The following is a 25,393-nucleotide window of genomic DNA, read 5'->3' as shown; positions in this document are numbered from 1 at the left end:
AACACAGAATGAGTTTCCTTTCTGGCATAGTCTTGGAATCCTCTACTTCCAAGTTTTAATTTAATTTTCTATACCATTGTTTTCCTTTCCTTTTCTGTATTTCAGTTGGTAAATTATTCAACAAAAAATTACTAAAACTTTAAACGTTTCACAGAAGAAGAGAAGTAAATAATAATATAATTTCTGCTCTGGGAGTTACAATGTAGCGAGAGTGAGGGAGGGTAGAGAGAAAGATGGAGTAATTTGTGTTATGATGTAGTTGTGATTTTTGTCAGGGTTTTAGTACTATTTGCAAAGTATTCATAATCTGTGGGCAGTTGTTTAAAGTTGACTTTAAATATAGTGGGACCACTTTGTTGTTAATGAGAGTTGTTTCTTCCAATATGGTCTTTGAATATTGCTTCTGCTTTTTAACCTGGGAATGACTGACCTGGGTTTACATTTTGTTCTTTCTCTAATTTGAGAACTTTCTGCCTTTTGCCTATAATGCTGTCAATTTGCGATAATAGGGAGAATTATATTCTGCCTCATTTTTTTTTTTTTTTTGGAAAAGCATCCCTCATTAGGCAGAAACACAGTATTCAAAGGCTTAAACTGTTAAAGATCTCTATCTGTGTCCCTTTATACCCCCACCCCAGAGAAGTTCAGGTTTTCCCGTTAACCATTTCCTTTCTAACATGATGCAAGCCCTACATTTTCTATATTGCAAATAAGCAGCAGTTACCCATCAGGTACAGGATAAAGGCAATACTATTTCCAAGATCTGCTGTCCATTCCTTACCTTGGCAACCCCTTCTCATCTTTTAATTTCTCCTATGAAATATAAAGTCCCAAACCCACTCCTCACATGTTAGAGAGACAGAAAAAGCTCCAAGAAGGCTTTATTTTCCTGCATCTATTAAATCTCAAATCTTCTTGGCTTAAAATAAATATTATAGAAAGTCTGGGATTCTGACTTACAAGACTTACAAGACTGATACAAGAGAGCACATGTATTTTTTGATAATTCTTTTTTTTAAAAGATGTTTTAATTATTTATTTTGAGGTGGGGAGGGGCAGACAGAGAGAAGGAGAAAGAGAATCCCAAGGCTGACAGCACAGAGCCTGACGCTGGGCTTGATCTCAAGAACTGTGAAATCATGACGAGCCAAAATGAAAAGTCGGACGCTTAACCAGCTGAACCATCCAGGAGCCCCTCTTGACAATTCTTTATTTGTGTATTTTCTCTGCTCCTTGAAATTATAGGAAGTGTAGTGATCCTCACACCCTCTATACACCGTATCTCCACTGATCACATCAAAAGGTGGTATGATGCCTGGAACACAGTAAGTTTTCTTTAAATTTGTATGAGTAACTAAGAACTTCATGTAGTCTTTGGCTATATCTTTACTAAGTAAAAAATGTGTGAGAATTGGATTAATACAGGCCTGCATTTGAGTTTTGACTGCATAACTTATGAACTAAGAGATCTTAGGAATCTTGATTAGATTCAGAAGATATTAGTTTCCTGATTGTAAAACTGAAATATTGATATTACCTTCCTTGATGTACTGCTATCAAAAACACATGAAAAATAATGTGCATAAAATTCCAAGGAGGAATGGAATAGTGGAAGGTAGACCATCCATACATAGTTTAGTAACAACTAGGAAAAAAGAAACAAATAGAGAAATGACTGATGTGAAGGCAGCTGAGAGCTGCTAAGGACGCAGAATTGCAAAGACTAATGTTCCAGAGAAGAATACCAAAGAGGCAGGATCAAAATGGCCCAAGAGCGAACCATAGAATGGAAGAGAGTAACAAAGAACAAAGGAAATTACAAGGATAAAGACAACTGAACACTGAAATTCAGCTGAAAATTACCTGAACAGTAATTGCACAAAACAATTATATCTTGTGGAATTATAGTATATATAGTATATACAGATTTAAAATGTATATGAGTGGGTCAGCTGGTTTGAGTGTCTCACTCTCGATTTTGGCTCAGGTCATGATCTCATGGTTCGTGAGATTGAGCCCCACATTGGGCTCTGCTCTGATGGCACGGAGCCTGCTTGGGATTTTCTCTCTCTGTGTGTGTCTCTCTCTGTCTCTCTGCCCCTCCCAAGCGCTCTATTTCTCTCTCTCTCTTTCTCTCTTTCTTGCAAAATAAATAAAACAACCTTAAAAAATGAATAAAACTACTGACATATTTTGAAAAATAAAACAGTTAAAGTTGGTGAGAAGTGGTCTGATTCAAGATTTTTGCTTCTTAAAAAATAGAGAGTCAACATATTTTCCTGAAATATTAGCTGTGGTCACGAAGTAAACGTTCAGAAAGGTACCCCACAAAGTAAAGAATGGAATGTCATTAATGAGATGCAAATGAATGCATAAGGAGCAAGTGTGAGCAATATGAGTTTACGTGAATTTTGACCCGTAGGTTAAGAGTTTTAAGCGGGAATACTGCGTTATTAGTTTTATGTAGGAATCCGAATTTTCAGAGGCTAATCTGAGATGGAGGTATAAATTTGAAATTTTCACTATGTAGGTGGTTTTTAAAGTCACATGATTGGATGGAGTGTGAAGAATAATTTTATACAAAGATAACAAAAGAGTTCCACAGATTGAATTCCAAACATTCCAATATTAAAAGAGGTGGAATTCACAGAAGCTATAAATGGTAGGAACAAGAATGGAGAAAAAGGAAGAAACTATTGTTTTGAAAAGGAAGTGATAAAGTTTATCAAAGAGCAGGAGGTAAAATACCTGCTCAAGTACTACTTAGGCCAAATACCACGAAGACTGATAATTTGCCACTGGATTTAGCAGTAAGTACTGGAGGTGTTGATAAGGACTGCTTTGGGGGAAGAGTGCAGGTACATGCCCAGGATCTCTTATACAAAGGCAGATTTGACGAATATTGAATCTGGTGGAGCTCTTTAGTAGCAGTAGGAAAGAAAGCAGAGTATATGTGGACAGGTGCATAGACATAGAAGTAGGAGTTTCTGAATTTTTTTTCCAATTACTTCAATTTTCTCATTGAAGAGTAATGTAAAATCATCATCTGAAAATGGAGATGAGATAAAAGGATTTCCTATTCTTAGGTATATACTTTTCTGTTTAATCTTTCTACTGCCTTTTTAAGATTCCTACTTTTCTCATAATCTACAGAAAATCTTTTTCCCTACCGTCTATTGCATATTCTTCAGCAATAATGCCAGGAAGTTTGCATGAGGGAGTTTATTAATTTTAACTTTAGTTTCTGAGGAAACCTACCACTTATTGTTTTATTTTTTTTGTCAATGAATCAGGTTTTCAATTAATTGTATATATAACACCACATCCACCTCTATTAAAGACATTGTCCTGTTCATAACACGGACTAATTACATTATGTTAATATGTGTAGAAATGCCTATACTACAGCCAGATGTAAAGAAACAAAATACCATGTATAGAGTAGTTTAAAGTAGTGGAAAAGAGAGAAATAATGTCTATATACACACACATACATACATATATACACACATAGCATACATATATATGGGTGTATATGTGTATATATATTCATATAAAATTTATATACATATGAATATAGACTCAAAACTTTTATTAGGGCAAAAGAAAATTGCCAAATTTAGTAACAGCATCACCGCCACCACCAATGACAAAACATCAATGAAGACAACATTCTGTGCTAACTGTTCTCTGTACCTGGCAAAGTGTTAAACATTTTTAAATGGATTATTTCATTTAGTACTCAGAAGTATTCTCTGAAGCCAATACTATTTTTATTTCCATTTCACAGATGAGAAACCTAAAACTTTGAGTAAGTACTTGTCAAGTTCACACAGTAGGTGAGCAGTGGAACTAGAATCCAAAGGCACACCGTGCATGCTTGCACCCTTACTCACTGCTATGCTGAATATTTAGACTACACAGGATAGTAAGATGGATTTATTGGAATGCCATGAGAATGACGTAATCAATTTTCAGTGAAATATTCTTTTCAATACACTATATATATATATTTTAAAAACTCATTGTAATGGAATGACTTTTGTTCTTGTAAGCAGAGATGAACTGATACTTAAGGTATGTTCTAGCCACTGGGGTGAAGGATTGATGACAATGTCAGTCAATAAAGAACAGGCCCACCAGCAAAACATTTAATAAAGTGTTTGTCCTTGAATGTTATGATGGTATCATGCCTTTGGAAAAAGAAGATTGATGTGAAAACAATATCATTCTTCATACTTCCTAAATAAGAACTTTCTAGGATGAACACCTTTCTCCTAGCCAAAAAAAAAAAAAAAAAAAAAAAAAAAAAAAAAAAAAAAAAGTTTCTCACATATATACAGACCTTCAGGGAATGTATGACATTAGAATTCTAATACTCATAGCTCATATTGATTATGTACACATTATTAGTCTATACTCTCCTAAGCTACTTTACATTTATAACTGTAATTTTAATAATAACACTATAGTTTGGTATTTTAATTATTCTGGTCTGCAGGTAAGTAAACTGAGGCACAGAAAGGTTAAGTAATTACCTATTCTAAAATTACACAGGTAGTAAGTGTCAGCTCCAAATTAAAAGAGTTATTTGTCCATAATCTTACTTTCAATAGAGTTTAAGTGCATACCAAACGTATTTGTCTATGTAAAATACTCTTGCAAAGAACTTTGAGAAATAATAAAGCTTGTAGATTGCATAAATTTCAGTCAACCACATGTTACTGACTCCATAATTTCAACTCTTAGGATGTTTTATACATTCCAGTATTCAAGTTCTGTTTCTTTTCTTGTATCTTGTATCATCATTCTACTTTAGTAATGACTCTTGTTAAAAGAAAAAAAAAAGTCTCCTCAATTCCAAAAGAATAATTACTAAAGGGTTTTACAAGAAATTCCCATTAAAATCTGTGTCAATTTATCCATTATTTTTATGTCCTTAGATTACATTTCTGTGTCATTCCATTATTAAAAAGATTACTGACTGCTATATGCTCTTTAAGCAGTATCAATTATACAATCAATTAAACAGTAGAGATTATGGGGAGGAATAATTCTTATAATATAGTCACATTTCTTTACAATTGGAAAGTTAGGTTAACAATATAAGAACACACTGTACTTCATAAATTTTCATTGCATTTTTTTTCTGTCCTTTTATTCATGTGTTTAGACAGTATGCTAAAATGTGCTCGATCCAGTCAGCCATGGAACAAAACTACATTTCTAGCCTTGAATTATTGTGCTCTCAGAGGAGATAGGATACTTTTACTTTGCAAGGTAATCATTTGTTGGGAAACTATGTTCTTAGACTTATCATACTCTATAATAATGGATCATTTTATATTGAGGAATTGATGGACTATTTTTTAGTGATTCATTTGGGACTCCCTGCAAATGACAAATAAAACCAATCAAACATAATTGCAGATGGAATACTACATCTGAATTTTAGATATATGCATGGCGTTGGCATGAGCATACGAAATAGTCTAGGTTCTTTATGTTCAGGTAGCTATAACTGCCTCAATAACTATCTGCTTTTATGACAAACAAAGACACGAAATGAGAAGCTTCATAATTAAAATGCTTAACCATCCAAATGCTTTCAGCATTTTACTCAATGCATTACATTTTCCCTGTAAATTTACTACAAAAAAAAAGATGGAATAATGGGATTAAATATTTAAATATGAAGAACTGAAAAATGATTCAAAGTCTCCACTTTAAAAAAACTATGAAACCACATTAAATTAACTAGGAATCTGTCAAAAAGTTTTCCATATATCAATGATTAGAAAAGCCACCAGGCACACACAACGTATATATGTTATATATATATGTATATGTCATATATATGTATATGTATATGACATATATACAGTCATGTATATATGACTCCTAAAATTGGTGAAAAAATATCACATCAAAATTATCAGAGTTATTTCTATAACATTTTTACAAAGATTCCTTCAGTTAATATATGAATTTTCAAAATGCTGGCTACAATGTAGGTATTTATAGACAGAATAGAAACCATCAAAACTAGTACTAATAGCTAATATGGTCACATGCAGGGTATCTTTAAAGGACTAGAAGGTACTAGAGAAGTACTATCTACCTCAAGAAAGCATTTCTTATAAAATATAATTCCTAATGACAATTTAGATTATAAAATACAAATGCATCAAAGAGTGCAAATATATGAAATGGACCAATATCAATATAATTATGTGAAAATACTAGCAAAATCTCTTTAATAGAGAAAGACCTATAACATAAAGCAACAGTAATAACATACATCAAATATTTTGAAAACACAGAAATTGAAAAATATTAGATGTAGCTTTATCATTTATTCTGTGATTTATACATTACAATTACTGTGTTTAAATATGAAATTTTGAAACATTGATGAACTATATAAACATAACCATGGTCATTAATTATCCATAAAATATCAAATGCATGAGTAAGTGCTTTGATCAAGCACCCAGGTAATACGTGTTTCAGATGAATAATGGCAAGAAACACAGAGTCTGTCTCCCATTGTTGCAAAAACATTGATGCAATACACTGAACACTATAAATTCCCAATATCCCAACAAGATTTTAGAGGAAAAAAATGATTTAAAAACATATATGTAAAATTAGGATATACCACATATTTTCACAGAAGATAATTTGAGAATAACTTGAAAATGTGTTTTTGTCAGTGAATATTTCAGTCAGTAAATAAAATCCCCAATAGTGTTATTTAAATACTCACAGGTAAAGGCATAAATTGATTTAACTATAGAAGAGATGTGAAAAATGAATGGGGATATTTCCTCACATAGTTTATATAAACTAACTCAAAACAAATGTAAAAGATTATATATATTTCTCTGAAAGTAATAGCAATTACAAATATGGTTTTAATTTTCCTTATAAAAAAGAAATATAAATTAAAATAGTGAATGAATTTTTCTTACAAGCTGGTTAGTGCAATGTGGATTTAATTAGGACGAAAATCAAAACTGTAGAGAAACTATTTTAGAAATTGTAAAGAAATTTATGAGAATTATAAAAGTTAATAAATTTGATGATGGATGTGTTTTAGTATGCTAACTTAAATTGAGAAATATTGAATTCACATTTGTCTTTATGTAGTACTGTTGATGTATTATTATTTTTAGCTTCTGAGTGTAATAGCCAGCCTGCAAGATGGCTCCCAATGATGCCTACCTCATTGTATTCACGCCCTGGAGTCCCTTCCCATATTACATTAGTTTTGGCCTGTGTGACAAGTAGAATATGGCAAAAGAGATGGTATGTTACGTCCTGAGATTATTTTATTATCTTGATTGAGTTTTCTCTTGGAGTAGGTGTGCTCTAGGAGAAGCCAGATGCCATATCATGAGCATGTCTGTGGAAAAGTCCACATGGTGAAAAACTGAGCTCTTCTGAACAACAAACATCCAGCAAGGAACTGAGGCCTCTGCCTACAGTCATGTGAGTGAATGTGGAAGCAGATTTACCAGTCAAGTCTTCAGATGACGGCAGCATCAGCCTACAGCAAAGTGTAACTTCATAAGACCCGAGTCAGAATTATCTAACTAAAGCTCTGTCAGATTCCTAACCCTAACAAGCAATGCAATAACATAAATGCTTGTTGTTTTGTGCAGCTGAATTTGGGAGTAATTTTTTATACAGCAAGAGATAATACAAGGAGAAAAGTAAATTAGTCACATGAAGAAGAAAAAGGGTAAGAGAAAAAAATGAAATGCATAATTACATAAAAACTTGTTGCATGGGAATGCACATTCACATTCCAACTTTCCTAAGTAACAGTACAATTTAGAGAGAATTGTATAATTTAAAATATAATAATGATAAATAATTATGAATCTATTACCCAAGTCCTGAAACATTTGTGAATGATACATACATACCTGTGTGATCCTCCCATATTCTGCCCACATATGTTGCCTATAACTGCACATACTTTTATATTTACACATAATTTTATCACTTTACAGAATGATAAATATTTGTGTATGTATGTATACATTCATATTAATGTATTGTTTATTTTTGTTTCCTCTGAAACTATATTAAGAAAGTATCATATTCTATGCAGTCTACTTGGATTTGTTCTTTTCACTCAGCATGATGTTTCCATGATTCATTCATGTTATCATATCAAATAGTCATTCCCCCTGTGAAATAATATTCCATAGTGTGTGAAGATATCAAACTTTCCTTTATTCATTCACTTTTCCATTTGTGGGCATTGAGTCTGTTCCGAGGTTTTGTTATTACAAATGAAGCCATTATGAGCATTCTCCTATGTATCTTCTGGTTCTTTGCAGCAAGATTGCATCATTCATACAAGACTATAATAGTTAGGCTAGAATATGTGGGTGCTCAACTTTACAAGATAATTCTGAAATATTTACCAGAAATTGTATCAATTAACACTCTCATTACCAAAGATTAAGAGAGCTCAGTAATGGAAAAACCTTTCTAATATTTGGTATTTGGTATTTTCAGGTTTTTTGGGTAATTAAATGAGCATGAAGTGGAATCTCATTGTGGTCTTACTTTGCTCTGACTAATCATCAAGCTCATGAGACAGAGCACCTCTTTTTATGGTCATGTTTTTTCATTTTGTTTTGTTTTGTTTGTTTTGTTTTTTGCTGGGGAATGTCTACGGTTGTTTGCTCATTTTTCCATAGATTTACATGGTAGGTTGTTTAAAAAATGGTCCTAACAGTCTCTCTTACACTAAAGGTCATTTGCCACTTCTTCCAACAAGAGTTAGAGTCTGTTTCCTCCCCTCAAATTTGTGATTTGCTTTGTTAACCTTAAAAATAATAACTGCCATGTTTGTTTGTTTGTTTGTTTGTTTGTTTGTTTGTTTGTTTGTTTTCCAGCACAGGATGGGTTTATTCAGGAATAAAAGAGAATCGCAATGTGGAACAAATAAGCTGCAATAAAACTGTAGGCAAGTCTAGGGGGGAAAGGAGAGGTATGCTTTTTTAAGGAGAAGAGAGGTAAGTTGGGAAGGGTATGATAAATTGAAAGTCCATTAGAATAAACTGAGTTTGAAGTACAGTGGCTTTTCATTGGCTGAATTGTTGCCAGTGGGGATAAGGAAAGTTTCCCTTTCTCTGACTGGAATAGAATAGTTTTCTATGCAAGGTCAAATCCATCTCTTCCTTTTGGGTGTACAATTGACTACAGGTGGTATAATGTGAAAACGCCCCTTGCTGAAACCTCCTCATTTTAGTGAGGTTTCCCATTACTAATTTTCACAGCTTTGGTAAGTAGAATGAGACAGAAGTGATACTGTATTACTTCTAGATCTAGCCTTAAAACACCGTTAGTAATTTCCCTTTCACTCTCATGGAGTCCTGAGCTATCTGTGAAAGAAGACTGACCGTGAAGCTGAAGGGAGAAGCCACAGGAAGAGAGGATCTGTAAGATGTGAGGTTGAAACGAGGAAGTCCCAAGCATTCAACAACACAAGTGCAGGTGGCATATATGTAGTCATGGCGTCTGGAATTTTTTTGCTCTTGTCTTTCTGCCAAGTCAACACAGTGTAGCCTGAAGACATGTCATCCCAATGGAGCACTGTCTAAAGAGTAGAACCATGAAAAACACATGGTTCTTGTTTTGATCCACTAAGTTCTGGAGTGGTTTGTTATGCATCAAAAGATTATTAAAACATATTTTTATTACATTCTTGATATTTTTAAACTAATGTTTCATAATTTACGTGTGTTGCAAATAGTTTTCAAAGTTTATAGCTTGATTGTTACTTTTTCAAGTTTTTTTTAAATTTTTTTTTAACATTTATTTATTTTTGAGACAGAGAGAGAGCATGAACAGGGGAGGGTCAGAGAAAGAGGGAGACACAGAATCTGAAACAGGCTCCAGGCTCCGAGCTGTCAGCACAGAGCCCGATGCGGGGCTCGAACCCACGGACCGCGAGATCATGACCTGAGCCGAAGTGGGACGCTTAACCGACTGAGCCACCCAGGCGCCCCTTTCAAGTATTTTTGGATGGACAGAAGTTTTTCAACTAAATGTAGCCACATTTAAATTTTGTTTCTTTAATAATGAACACTTCTGCATACTGTTTAAGAAATCTTCCACTTCCCAATATCAAAAATACATTCATTTATATTTTCTTTCAAATGCTATAAAGATTTGTTATGGTATTTCAAGTTTTAAGCTATCTGGGTTTGAATTATGAAAACATTGTGATGGAGAAATTCAATTTCACTTTCTTTCCATATGGATAACAAATTTTTGCTGCTCATTTTTCCACTTCAGCCCTAAATCAAAGTGGCATATTTGTGTGGATCTATTTCTGGGTTCACTATTCTGTTATATATGTCATTTGCCTATGCTTGTTCACTTTTTACACTGTCTGAATTCTTATAACTTAAAACAAGTCTCAGGATTTCATAAAAGCCTTTCTTCTTCCACATTCTTCTTTTTCAGAAAGGTTTAAGCTATTTATAGTTCACTGTTATTCTATATACTCACTGAATCTGTAGATCAGTTTGAGTCTGTAGAGAAGAAATAACATCTTTATGATATTCATTCATTGTATCTATTGACATGCGGTATGTCTTATTGTTTGAGAGCTTTAATAATTGTTCAGTAGATTTATAATTTACTGCAAAGGTCATAGATGTGCACATCTTTTGTTACAATAATATCTAAGAATTTAATTTGTCTTGCTATTTAAATTTCTCATTGCTGTTAATAAACATTGATTTTTTTCCAGATTTTTCCTATTTTGAGCCACCTTGCTATTACTATCCAATTATTGTCAATACTGATAATATGTCTGTATATTCTCCCCCTCCCCATGTAAGTAATCACATTCACTGCAAATGATGATTAATTTTCCTCTTTCTAATCCTTGTGCTTTTAGGTTTCTCTTACCATTTGCTATATCACCTCCTACACTGTTGAATGTAGGTAGTGAAAATGTCCCTGACTATAAAGGAATTGCCTCTCACAATACTCATTTAGAGTTACATTAATTGTGAACATTTTTTCCCATTTCATTAGGTTAGATAATTTGCTCTGTATGCCAAATATTCTAGATATTTTTGTCTATGCATTAAAAATAAAAAGAGCAGGTGCCAACTTTTATTTTATTTTTCCTTTTGTGAGATGATCGTAAATACTTTTTTTGTCATTTAATAATCATCCCAACCATCTATTAATTCTTTATTGTAACTTTTTTTTTTCATTTTTGCAGGTTTCCTTTTCAGTTTTATTTCCAAATCTGTCTTTCTCACATTTTCTCTGTTGAATGTTTAAGAAACTGCATAATCTGGTTCCCTAAGCATTTCATACATAGATACCCTATATTCTGTGATTGACCTTCCAAACACAAGTAATCCTTGGAGTTAAAATCAGTTGTTTATTGTTTTTTTTAGAACTTCTTTCATGGCTGCCAGGATTCTTGAGTGCTTGGCCATCTTTGGACACGATTCTATTGCTTTATGTAATTCTGTATGGGTTCTGGGATTTTGTATTGGAGCTTTTCCCCAGGGAGTGTTTGTTCCTACTGGTGACTTTGTAAGTGGTTATATCAGGTTCAGCTTCTCTACCTTATTGCTGTTCCAAAGTTTAGTAGCCCCAAACCAGTTGCTGTTTCCTGAAGCAAACCCTATCCTCCCTTGCTGTTTATGAATTCTGGAAGGCTCCCTATAGCTTTCTGCACCCTCACTACTTCAGCCTGTGTTACCAGCCTATGATATCTTCTTTCCTGGCTGCCCTGTCTCCTGGCTGTCTTGCTCCATGCCCTGGGATGATTTTCACCCAGACACTTTTGTTTGTTTGAAGACATTCCTTATTTTTAAGAACTTTAAATGGATTTTTAAAGCTGACAAGTGCTAATTGAAGAGAACTGAAGAGAAAGCATTGCTAGTAGAGTTGCCAGTATAGTTTGGAAAGTGCACAATTTTAACAAGTTTTTATTCATCTTATATTTTAAGCATAAAGCAAGAAAATGTATCTTTCACTGATGCCATATGGCCATTGATAACTGTGAGGGGATTCAAGCCTTAGTAGTTACTCATGAATGTCAACTGGCAGAAGCTCTACCTTAATAAATGGTATATGATTTGGGGAAGGAGAGAGAAAAAGAAAAAAGTGGCTGGTCACATGACAAAATGTTCATATAGGTATGATACATATCATGTCAGCTCACAATTTTATTGGTAAAATAAAATCAAGTGGAAACGCCTTAAAGTGGGTAGAGATGTTCCATGTTTCTCAAGTGATACCACCACACACTTGTGAGTAATCCTAATGAGTAGAATAATCTGTCCTTCTATGACAAAAAAAAAGTCACCCATGCATAATATACTGACCCCTCTTTCAGGGAAATAACCCCCAAAATCCATCACAACTCATTATTCTCCATGTTCAGTCTCTTTAGAAAATCTTACATCCGGTCTAAATCCAGAGATTTATGAACTAAGAAGATAAGTAATAAACTCTCCACAAACCCAGTAAAAGGTGAGAGTTTTGGGAAAGGATAATTATAATAAACACTTTTTGGAAGAAAGAACAGGAACTATACACCAGTTCCTTTTTACAGCAATATTTAAATTTCAGAAGACAAAGACTGGGTGAAGCCTTTACTCTCATATTCTGAGAAAGGAGACTGTTTTTAGATTAGACAGATTCTAATCCCAGAGAATAGCTTCCTAGTTCATTTTGTAAATCAACCTGTCAGCATGAATGGTTCTTTCCTTTAAATTCTCTTTTCAGCTCCACCTTTATGGGCTAAGCATCTTTTTCAATCTGCCCTGCATACAGAAGGTAAGAAACTCAAGGAAGGGTTTTAAGTACTGAACAGTTATATATTTTTTTAATGTTTATTTATTTTTGAGAGAGAGCGAGAGAGAGAGAGAGAGAGAGAGAGAGCAAGCGCATGCACGCGCGCAATTAGGGGAGGGGCAGAGAGAGAGAAGGAGACTCGGAATGCAAAGCAGGCTCCAGGTTCTGAGCTGTCAGCACAGAGCGCAATGTGGAGCTCTGTTCCACAAACTGTGACATCATGACCTGAGCTGAAGTCAGATGCTTAACCAACGGAGCCACCAGGAGCCCCAGTTAATCTAATATGGTGTTCTTCATGTAATAGTGCAACAGTCTTAGAAACATGCTAGGTTTATTATTTATTTGACTTCAATCAGTTACATTTGCCAAAAATTGCACCCACAATTCACTGGACATGTAACTAAATAAATTGTATATACCTTGAGCATATGCGGTCTCCTGGGAAAGCCACAATTTTCTTTTCCCTTGGACACTTGTTTTACTAAAAAAAATTTTCTGGGTATCACATTAATCCAGTCAGAGCTTTTAAACATGGGTGTGACAGCTATACCTTTTATTGCATCCAGCAGGTCACTTGCTTTGGTAAATAATATTTTATGAAAATGACAGCGACACTCACCTATTTACATATTGTTTGTGGCTACTTTCCTGCAATGATGGCAGAGCTGAGTAGTTGCAACAGAACTCCTTTGGCCCACAAAACCTAAAGTACTTACTATCTAGTCTTTTACAAGACAAACAAACAAACAAACAAACAAACAAACAAAAACAGTTTCCCAACCCTGATCTAAAGCTCTAAGCTCATTACAGAGAAGTGGCTTACTACATTTTTGCCATTGCATAACATGAACAGCTCTGACAGCTTCCAATTCCATTAACTCCCAAAGTCCACTAACACTTACCTTGCCATTCTCTGATTGATTCCCAGGGCCATGCCACATATTCAAGGTTATTTGCAAACCACTTTTGGTTCCAATTTACCTGTCATCGGGAAGAGGCCAGGTTATGCTATGGAAATGATCAATCTCAAAGTTCCTCGTGGCATAAAACAATTAAGTTTATTCTTCATGCTACACCTCTCATGTGTTATCATGGGAACTCTGTTCACTGTCTTTATTCAGTCATAATCTAATGTAGGCCCCATCTCGATGTATGCTTCCAGGTTAAGAGGGCAGACATAGAAGAAAAGTGAATATAGTGAGAAGCAAATTGGTTCTTCAAATGTCTGCCAAGATGTACATTGATGCGTATTCACATTGCACTGGTTAAAGTCAACCCAAGACCATGCCTGAATGAAAATTGTTGAGAATTATGATTCTATTGTGTGACTGAATGATAGCGATCCACATTAGAGAAAAGCCGGGTTTTACCACAGCTGGGTAGTAGAAGGCACTGCAATGATATTATTACCTAGCACTATCTCGGAACAGACCTGTTGATTAAGAAACAAGCATATGGAGACACACACATAATAAAAGGTGACTGTTGACTCTTTGGAGGGTCTACAAAATGCTTTGCTTTGATTAGCAGTTGTTTTATTTTTTTATTTTTTTAATGTTTATTTATTTATATTGAGAGAGTGAGAGAGTATCTAAGCAGGGGCAGGGCAGAAAGAGAGGGAGAGAGAGAATTCCAAGCCTGCTCTTCGCTGTCAGTGCAGAGCCCTGCACAGGGCTCGATCCTACAACCTGCGAGATCAGGACCTGCGCCCAAACCAAGGGTCAGACGCTTCACCGACTGAGCCATCCAGGCGCCCCCAATTAGCTGTTATTTTTTTCAAAGCAATTTTTTTAATGTTTATTTTTGAGAGAGAGACAGAGTGCAAGCAGGAGAGGGACAGAAAGAGGGAGACACAGAATCCGAAGCAGGCTCCAGGCTCTGAGCTGTCAGCACCCCACGAACTGCGAGATCATGACCTGAGCCGAAGTCAGACACTCAACCGACTGAGTCACCCAGGTGCCCCTAGCTGTTATTTTTAATGGGATATAGAAGAAGATAAAATAACTTAAGTAAACTATAAGCTAAAATTCCCTTAAGTTTTAAATTAGAAAAATGATGCTCATATTCTGAATTTAATACGTTATTAACAAAGAATGACGAATTACAGAGACCACCTTTACTGATGACAGCTGCATGAATATAATTTCTCTCCCACTTTAGCCGTGAAAAGTAAGACACTTGAGGGGTTTGGGGAATGCTCCAATTAATCTTAACCTATATAATATTAAAAAGGATCTCTCTGAATTTGGTAAATTATTATCTTTTTGATTACACTCAATCATATTTCATTTGGGGAGGTCAAAATAGCAACCCATCATCTAAACTGAACCACCCTTAATTAATGATAATCATAGCTTAAATTTCCTCTCCCTAAGAGAAGCTCTCAGGTATAAAAATGGGATGGTTTTTTATACTGAAATGGCTCACACAAATTTTGTATTTGAAAATGAAAATCATTTATATATTTGGCGAACTAAACTTTTTATATCTGTAATCTATTAATTTGTCTATTTGACTTTTTTTCTAATTTATATTCCATATTATCTGTATTTAACACAATAAGTTTGTCATTACAAACTTAAATTAATAAGTGAGGCTATTAGGATTTAGGCAATAAGTACATAATAAATGCTCTATAGACAGGATTATAATTATGTGCCACATTTATAACTGTCCAAAGTCTGAAAAATCAAAAGAGGAAAAAACAAACACATTATGCAGTTTAATTATATAAACTTCACAATGTGTCTATTTCTGTTTTCTTTTTCTCTTCATTGTTGGTCATATTTTATTGGCTCTTTGCATGTTATATAGATATAAACATAGATACAGATGATATAGATACAAATTTATTTATCTATTTATTTATTTTAAGATATAATGGATATCATGAATAAAAGAACCACAGAAATTCCAGAGAAGGGGTTCTCTCTTTCCTCTGTCAGACAGGGATAGGTAAGGTCCATTCACTTCAGTCCACTCAGGCAATGTGTTGGCTGGAGCTTGTTTACATTTTTGTAAGACTTTCTCTACACCATCTATATCTGGTTTGCATGTGGCTTTCCAACATTTGATTGAGAACATGGCACATCTCCATTTCCATATCACCAAAGAATTGGAAGATCTGTCCTCTAGGGGGTCTTTTACAGTTCCCATGGAAGGTAAACAGGTATATGTCTCAGAAGGTATAAGGTTAATGAGGAATATGAGTTAAAGCATTTTATATAGTATATAAATTTTAATTATGAAAGATGCTATTGAGAAATGTTAAACAACAGCATCTGTGTTCAATACTTAGGTGTTATTCAAAATTTAACGTCTATTTTTGTTCTATTTTGCATCAGAACCTCCTGTTACATATATGTGAGATGATTTTTAGGTATTTATAACAGCACCTTTGCATTTTAAATCAAGGTGTATCTGAATAGCATGTAGGGGAAAGAGTGTAACAAAAAGAGCCAGCTGTCGGCCTTTCAATTAAGAAAACAATGAGCTTCAATATACTGACAAAGAACCAACAATCCACAACAAAGCGGCAAACAAAAGCAAAAACTGTAACAGATGCTGTTTTCAATATTATCAGACACTCTATATAGAAGAAACTCCCTTGAAAATTTAGCAGTGAGAACATGCCAATTTTTGATTAATTCAGATTTTCCTCAGCTCTCAGGAGCTCAACCAGAAAACCTACTTGCCCCTGTGGTGCTTGAAGTAGAAGCGACGATCAAGTAATTCAAAAGAAATAAAACTTTGAGTCCAGATGGCTATAGAGCAAACTATAAAACTTCCAAGGAAAGTTTAAGTGCGCTCATTAAAAGACCTTTCTTTCCATATGATGAAACAACATTTTATTACCTACCCAGCAAACGGTAACTTTCAATGTAATCTCCGATGCTTTTTGATTTCTGCCTATTAAGTAGGCTCAACATGATTCTATAGTAGCAACTTTGGTGGAAAGGTTCACCAATGTTCCTTCTTTTAAATGCAACGTCTTTCAGCATGTTGCATTTTGTGTGCGTGCGTGTGTGTGTGTGTGTGTGTGTGTGTGTATGTAGGAGTGAGAGACTAATTAAGGATGTAATTAAAGTTAAGGTTACTCAGAAGGAAATGCATTAACTCACAAAGTTTTATGTAATATTATAAATAATTTCCTGAACCTTAAAACTGATAGCTGGCCTTAAAAAAAAGCAAGGTCTTGAAGTTAAAAAGAAAAACTGCTCTATAGACCACATGTGTGTATGAGAACTGATTATGATACAGAAGTCATATTTCAAATCAGATAAAAGTGTTCAATAAGTGAAGTTAGAAAATGTTTAGAAAAACATTCCATTAAATCCCTACCTCACACTATCCCCGATTCATTCTTGATATATTAAAGATTATCAATATTTTTATAAGGAATAAAAATAAATATGTAAGGGAAAATATAGGAGAACAAATGTATGCCCTTGAGATAGGGGATGGTTTTTTCCAAGAACACATAAGAAGCTAAATCATGGAGGAAAATAAAATGAATCAAAATATATCAAAATTACAAACTTCCTCTTGGGAAAAAATGACTACAAAAAATTTTAAAAACTTATTGGCCCTCAAGAAGAAATATTTGCAACAGTATAATAGCCAAATAATATCCAGAATATAATGATAATAATACTATTGTTTTTAAAAGAAAAATAAGCAAATAATCTAAATAGTCATTTCACAGAAGCATAAGTAGAAATGAGCATTAAGGATATGAAAAGATGTTTATATTAGTTATTGGAAAATCAAATTAAAACATCAATGAAAAAGCATAATTTTACTCATCTAATTGTCAAAACATAGTTAAAAAATATTGACTATTAGCATATATATGGGTAAAAGAGGAAATCTTAAATGTAGCTAATGGGTTTATTTATTTAATTTACAGATATTTAATTTTACTTTTTTAAGTTAATTAAAAAAAATTATTTATGTTGAGAGAGAGAGTGTGGGAGAGGGTCAAAGAGAGAGGGACACAGAGAAACTCTGTCCTGACAGTACAGAGCCCCATGCAGTGCTCAATCTCACGAACCATGAGATCATGACCTCAGCCAAGATCAAGAGTTGAATGCTTAACCAACTGAGCCACCCAGGATTCCCTTCTATAGGTATTTTAGAGATCTATTTTGTGATGGCTATAAGATTAAGAAGACTGAACATATTATGACTGAGAAATTTTGTTAGTGGGATCTACACTAGAGAAACCTTGCATATTTGCCTGCTATGTGTATAAAGATGCTCATTGCACTATATTTCCTAATAATGACCACTCTGAAATCAACCTAAATGTCCATAAACTGAGGAAGTGTGGCATACACTATGATTCAGTCTATGGTTCAGTTAGAAAATAGAGGTAGTTTCATATAACTGGACATAGATAGATCTTTAATATTTACCAAGTGAAATAACAAATTGTAGAACATGAGGTTGAACATTATACTATTTGGGGAATAAAAAGGCAAATAGCAATGAAAGAAACTGCATATCTACAGCTATACAGAATATGTAATGTACAGAAAAATACCTGCAAGATATACAACAAAATAAGAACAATAATTGTTTCAAGTAACAATTACTCAGTAACATTTGAATTTTTGCAAAGAACATATGCTGTCTTATAACTTGTTCAATTAAAATATTACATTTTGTGTGAAGCTCATTACAGATTTGAGATAGTTTAGAACACTGTATAGCAATATAAACATTGGCCACGAACCCAATTGTTCACATTTGGTGAATGGTACACATTTGAAATGTTAGTATTTCTAGGAGGCTTAACATGCACCTGGCATTGTGTTGCAGGCTGAAGGAATGCATAACTTAAGTTTTACAACAACTCAGTGAGTTAAGACCTCATTTTACAGATGAAGATATTAATACTTGGTGATTTAAATAAATTGTACAGTGTTATTCATAGGCCAATAATAGGGCAAAGACGTAAATTCAAGTTTGTTTAATTCCTAATTAAACCTGGTGGCTGGCATCTAGCAGGTCTGTGCAAATAGAGAATAAAGCTGGAAATTTAGTTTATTTTCAGTTGATAATAATTTTTGAGACCTGAAAGTAGAGTATTTGAAGATGTTCTAGTCAAAGCTTTAAAAAAAATCACAGGTGAGGAGCAGCTGAATGGCTCAACTGGTTGAAAGTCTGACTCTTGATTTTGGCTCAGGTCATAATCTCAGAGTCTTGGGATTGAGTCCTGCATAGTGCTCCCCTCTGAGTGTGGACCCTGCTTAAGATTCTTTCTCCCTCTCTCTTTCTCTCTTTCTGTCCCTCTCCCCAACTCATGCTCTCACTCTCTCTTTCTAAAAAAATAAAATAAAATTACAGTTAAAAAAATTAAAAATGACTAGGGGTGCCTGGGTGACTAGGTTAAGCATCTGACTTTGGCTCAGGTCATGATCTCACTGTTTGTGAGTTCGAGCCCATCATCAGGCTCTGTGCTGACAGTGAGGAGCCTGGCACCTGCTTCGGATTCTGTGTCTCCCTCTGAATCTGTCCCTTCCCCACTTGCACTCTGTCTCTCAAAAGTAAATAAACATTAAAAAAATAAATAAAAAATTACTGGTGAGAAATGTATATGTGAATAACAAAAAGAATATTAATTGAAGATACTATAGTCAGGTCTTGAAAAAGTTTATTTACATGCTTTTAATTTTTTATTAAGATTCCTAAAAGTAAATAGGACAAGCAATTATTAATATCATTCAGTATACTACTCAGGAAAAATCCTTTAAGACAATTATTTCATTATATACCTTTTTTTCAGAGCATATATAAAGTAACTGTCCCAACAAATTAAAAAGGTTATGACAGTAATAAAGACAAATAAATATGTGAAATATCAGTGAAAGGAATAAACTAATAATAATATTTAGACATAAATTTCTATGGAAGATAAGTAAATGATTAGGTACATGAAACTTTCATTTATATAATTTAAAAACAGTTGAATAACAGTGATTTCACATGGTTCAGGCTATTAGTTGGAAATTGTCCATAAATTGTTTTTAAATTATCCACTTCTCTCTCAAGGGGGGTATTGCAGTGACTATTTACTATATTTTGACCATTCTTATCACATTTTTTAATTTTTTTACCTATAATATATATTAAAAAGAAATTCTCTCAAGAATATTGGCATACAAGTAGGATCAAATTTATTTATTTATTTATTTTTGAGAGAGAGAGAGAGAGAGAGAGAGAGAGAGAGAGAGAGAGAGAAAACATGAGTGGGACGGAGGAAGAGCAGAGAGAGAAAGGGAGACAGAAATCCCAAGTGGGATCCTCACTGTCAGTGCAGAACCAGATGTAGGGCTCCAACTCATGAACTGTGAGATCATGACCTGAGCCAAAATCAAGAGTCAGACACTTACCTGACTGAGCCACCCACGTACCCCATAAATTACAATTAATTTTAAAAGCCAATCTAAAGTAAGGAAAAACTAGGGGATCTAAAAATGCACAAAACAGAGACAAAAATTATTTATCAGAGTAATAAAGTAATAGAATTTGGGATAGCAAAATTCGAATTTCTGTAGGCAAGTATTGGATATATTAAACAGTATTACAGGTAGAATTTTTAATGGAAGTTCTATTTTAGTCTGACAAACAGTATTTACATAAAAATATCATTTCCTAAGTAACAGTTGATTTATAAAAATTACATATATAATCACTAAATATGTAATTTTTGAACATTTATCATATATTAGAAATTCTGCTTAGCACTGCAAAACAGCTGTGAATAAGACAGAATACATGTCTGCTGTGACTTAAGATCATTTCATCAAAAGAAGAGATCACACAACCCAACTTCGCTCTTATATTGTCATGCCAAGCTTACTGAAAAAGGTTTAGTTTAAGTCAGAGTTGGTCAGGTTAACAACTTGTTTCTTCAATGACTCTATAACCACACTGGCTCTATAACCACAGTGACTATTATTCACTGAGTCACAATGACCAATATCCATCCAATAATATCAACCTGTAAACTCAGTGTCAGGGTCAAAGCGTTGTTAAACATTTTAAATCTCGACCTTGGAGGATACCATTTATGTAGTCACCATGATTTTCTAGATTTAAATCTGAGCAGTTCCAGATTTATATCTGAGTAAGACTCATTCCCCATATCAATGTACTTTTTCAATAATGCTCAAAAATTATTTTCTGAAGCCAGTGAAAACTATGAAGCAGGCATTTGTGAACTATCATACAACAGCATTCTGTAGTAGGTTAATCAATCTTTAAATACATAATTATGAAATTTATAATTTTCAGAGATGTTTTAAATAGTATATTGTAATGTGACAAAAGTCATATTTTATTAATAAACCCCAATATATTTTTTCTCTGTAAAAATTAAAAAGCCAATAGTAAATAAATGAATGTTTAAGAATTAATACCTCAGTGTATTATCTTATTTGGAAATTATATAGACATTCAACAAATATCTATTATTTAGTTTAGCTTATTTATATCTGCTTAAATTACTTATTTTAACCAATTATGTTCAGATTAGATATCAAACAGCTAACCATCATTTTATTTTTGTGTTGTTGACAAATTTGGTAACATAGATATAGCATGAGCTTATTTGACTAGTAAACCAAGGTAGAAAAAGTTGTATGTTTGCAATGTTTTTAATATTAACAACTCTGAAGACATGTCTGCTTTATTAAACCAACAAATTTAAAGTAGCTTTTATATATCAGAGATAATTCTAGATCATGTGAATTTGAAAATCATTTGAATTAGTTTCTGTATTTTGAGAGTTTTAGGAATACCTAATTTATTTAAGTGCTCATTTTTCTTTAAGCCAATTAAATAGGAAAATGCTTTTGAAACTATTACTTACATATAGTATACATATATGCATACATAAATATACATAAATACATATTATGTGTATATATCTGTGTGTGTATATATATGCACACACAGAAATCTTATAGCTTTCATTTTTAAATTTTAGCCATGTCTCAGGTACAATAATACAAAATTCAAAAGAACAGCCCAATCCAAATTGTGTTTGTGGCAGACGGACTAAGTTACCTGCTCAGTTGGCCAAAGGATATTACAAAAGATTATTTATATACTATAAGCATTCTTTTGGGAAGCTGTTTTTGGAGTTATGTTGGCTTTTAGAAGCTTCTACATACCAAAGAATGCACTGCATTTTTTTTTCTGAGGAGTTTGGGATCCTCTTCTTTCAATCATGCCCCCTAAAATGGATTATATTCTCTAAGTTAAAGGTCCCCCAAAGTGGCGATGACAATTCCAAATTATCCAAAATTTGCTCATTTTCCAAGCAGACATAAGATCCTGTTCCATAGAGGGTACACATATAGGAAGCAGTAGTTTTGTTTGTTTGTTTTTTAATGTTTATTTACTCTCCAGAGAGAAAGAGAGAGAGAGCACAAACATGGGAGAGGCAGAGAGAGAGGGAGACACAGAATCAAAAGTAGGTTCCAGGCTCGAGCTGTCAGCACAGAGCACCCTGCAGGGCTTGAACTCACCAACCATAAGATCATGACCTGAACTGAAGTCAGATGCTTAACCAACTGAGCCACCCAGGTGCCCCAGGAAGCAAAAGTTTATGAGAGAGGTGGGGAAAGAGTTTTCAACCTATAGACTTCTGTAGATTTTTGAAGGCCTCTTAACAATGAGGGGCCCTGTTTGTAACACAAGGCATCACATGCACCCTCCACTTTGAACAACACAGGGTAACTTAACAAGAAGCTTCAAACTCAAAACATAGATATGTACAATCAGGTTGGAGAGTTTAAAACACAATGATAGCAGAGCTTGGCTCCAGGAGAGACTCACCTCCAAATTCCAGGGTGGGCGAGAGACCAGAAAGACCCCAATGGGTCTGTGGGTCCAGCATCCGCTTGTTGATCAGCTGCAGCATCATTGAGGGGTCTTCTTTGCTTCTCACTTCTTATTTCAGAAACTGTCAAACATCCAGAAATAGCACAATTAAAACTACCAAATCAATAAATAGTATTTAGAAAGAGTATTTAGAAAGTATTAGAAAGAGTATTTATAAGAACAGTTCACAAGCTGGAAGCCTTCAAATCCAAAGACTGATAGGAAGCACCGTGGCACGAAGTCAGAGGATGGCTCACAAAGTAAAAAATGAGGAAGGTGTTTACCCTTTCCAACTGTTAGTTATTACAATGAGGGCTTCTAGATGGCAGAGGATTGGCTAAAAGTGGTCATCACATGCCAGTTTTAGGAAGATGACAAGTTTCTTTTGTGGTTGTCAGAAGCATTTACAAGAAATAACCTAAGAAATTTCCTGATGCTCATGAAATAAGATAGAGTTAGTTTTGCTTATGTGGTTTAAATAGTTTTGTCTGCTCAGGGAATTCTCAAATCTGGTCTTCATTTTGTATTTAATTGTAACAAAAGAAAACTCATTTATCTATAAAAGAATATATTATGCAGCAGTTAAAACCGTTACATTGAATTTATATGTATTTTACGTGAAAATATGCCTATGAAATCCATGTCAATTTGACTGCAAATGAGAGAGGACACAAAAAATAGTCTAAAGAAGTCAAAATTTAAAAACAAATAACATAAAAAATAAAAAAAGCAAAAATGTACTTCTCTCACCTAAAGGTAGGGAGTACAGAGATGGTACTGAAGTCTCATAAAACATCAGAGGTCCTTGTAGTTTTAATCTTACTGTTCTGCCATCTTGCGTGTGGTTTTTACCATAATGTCAAAATGGCTGTTTGTGATTAAGCAGGAAAATCTGTCCACATTAAGCCAGCAGGAAGAATAAGGGAAAGAGAAGTATACAAAGGTACTGGTTCTCAAAGTGTGGTCTTTGAACCAGCAGCATCAGCATCACCTAGATATTTATCTGAAATGCAAATTTTCAGGCCTAATCTCAGATTTATTGTGTCTGAAACTAGGGTTGGGACCCAGTATTTTAACAAGGCTCCCAGGTGATTCTGATACAGCTTATTTCCCAATGTTTTAAAGATATTCTGGGAAGTTTTATACAACATTTATGCCACTTTCTAGTCATTCAATTTGATCACAACAAACTGCAAATCAGGATGTATCAAATAAAATCTAATCTAGGTGTCCATAAGAAAAGCCAAAGTCTTACAGTTCTATTAATATAGAAAAAAGGGAGACTGAATAGAAGAGGTAATGAACAGTTTCTGCTATGTCCACAATAGATTTTCAATTTAAAAAATGTAAAACAAGTTACAGAAGAAATATATAATAATTGTATCTAGTAGTACAACTATATATATACAAACTGTTCTTCTCTACGACTTTTATACATATCTTTACGTAATATATCTTTACAACTTTATATATACAATGGTCGTATCTTATAATCATGTAAGATATATTAAAAATATTGATAAATGCTATTACGTTTGTAGTTTTTGTGTATCCATATGGGTAGCTGTACATATCCACATGTCTCTACGCTTAGATTATGGGGTGAGCGGAAGTAGAAAGTGAAGATTTCTGCATTTTTACTTCAGACTTCCTTACATTTCTTTTTCAAAGATCACATGCTGCTTTCACAGTTTAAAACAGAAAAAGAAAGGGGCGCCTGGGTGGCTCAGTTGGTTGAGCATCCAACTTTAGCTGCCGTCATGATCTCGCAGTTCGTGAGTTCGAGCCCCACTTCGTGCTCTGTGCTGACCGCTTGGAGCCTGGAGCCTGCTTCGGATTCTGCGTCTCCCTCTCTCTGCCCCTTCCCCGCTCATACTCTGTCTCTCTCTATCTCTCAAAAATGAATAAACGTTAAAAAATTAAAAAAAAAACAGAAAAACTATAGTTTCAAGACATTTAATTGGTAAATTAATAGTTTGAGATGGACAAACTGTAAGTCAATGAAATAAAAATGAACTTGAGAGAAAATATCTGAATAATACATTCATTTTTGCCATTATACTTACAGATGTTATTGAAGAAGATGAATAGCAACTCAGTGTTCCTTTTTTTCTTCTTTTTTTCTTCTTTTTTTTGTATATCAAATTAGGATAAGGCCAAAAAGGATGGCATGGCTGCCATAATTCTTATAAAAAATCATATAATGATTCATAAGCCCTATAAAAGAGAAAAATTAAAATCTGTCAATTATATTTCTTGTTAGCAACTATGCAATGTTTTCTGAATTATCTAGGTCAATGATCTTTGAAGTATAATCTGTGGACCAGCAATAAAAGCATCACTTAGGAACTTGCTGGAAATTCATATTTTGGGGCACTACCACACATCTATTCAATCAGAAATTCTAGGGTAGAGCCCCACAATCTGCCTTTTTTAAAAAAGCACTGCAGGTAATTCTAATGCAAGCTCAAATTTGAGAACCACTGACCTAGATAATTACTTCACCCTTTTGCTTTGTTTCCCTTCTGCAAACATGTCAGTAATTGCTATGGAAATGTATTATAATACAGTCAACATGCAATTATCTCTGATATTCAGGGAGCAGAATGATTTGGACAAGAGAATACCATGGATAATTCCA

At 33.9% G+C, this 25,393-nt stretch overlaps 1 long non-coding RNA gene across 1 annotated transcript in view; it reads right to left on the bottom strand.

Moving 5' to 3' along the window:
• Positions 1-22,841, bottom strand: part of LOC109276694 (uncharacterized) — a 54,314-nt gene extending 31,473 nt beyond the window's left edge. The window contains exon 1 of the long non-coding RNA XR_002084797.2: positions 22,708-22,841. This is a non-coding gene — a long non-coding RNA (uncharacterized LOC109276694). The remainder of the gene's footprint in view (positions 1-22,707) is intronic.
• Positions 22,842-25,393: the final 2,552 nt, after the last annotated feature.

Source organism: Panthera pardus, unplaced genomic scaffold (genome assembly GCF_024362965.1).
Source record: "Panthera pardus isolate Hobbes unplaced genomic scaffold, ASM2436296v1 HiC_scaffold_21, whole genome shotgun sequence".
Lineage (NCBI taxonomy): Eukaryota > Metazoa > Chordata > Mammalia > Carnivora > Felidae > Panthera > Panthera pardus.
Note: the sequence above shows the minus strand (reverse complement) of the source record. Positions and strands in the feature narration are given on the sequence as shown.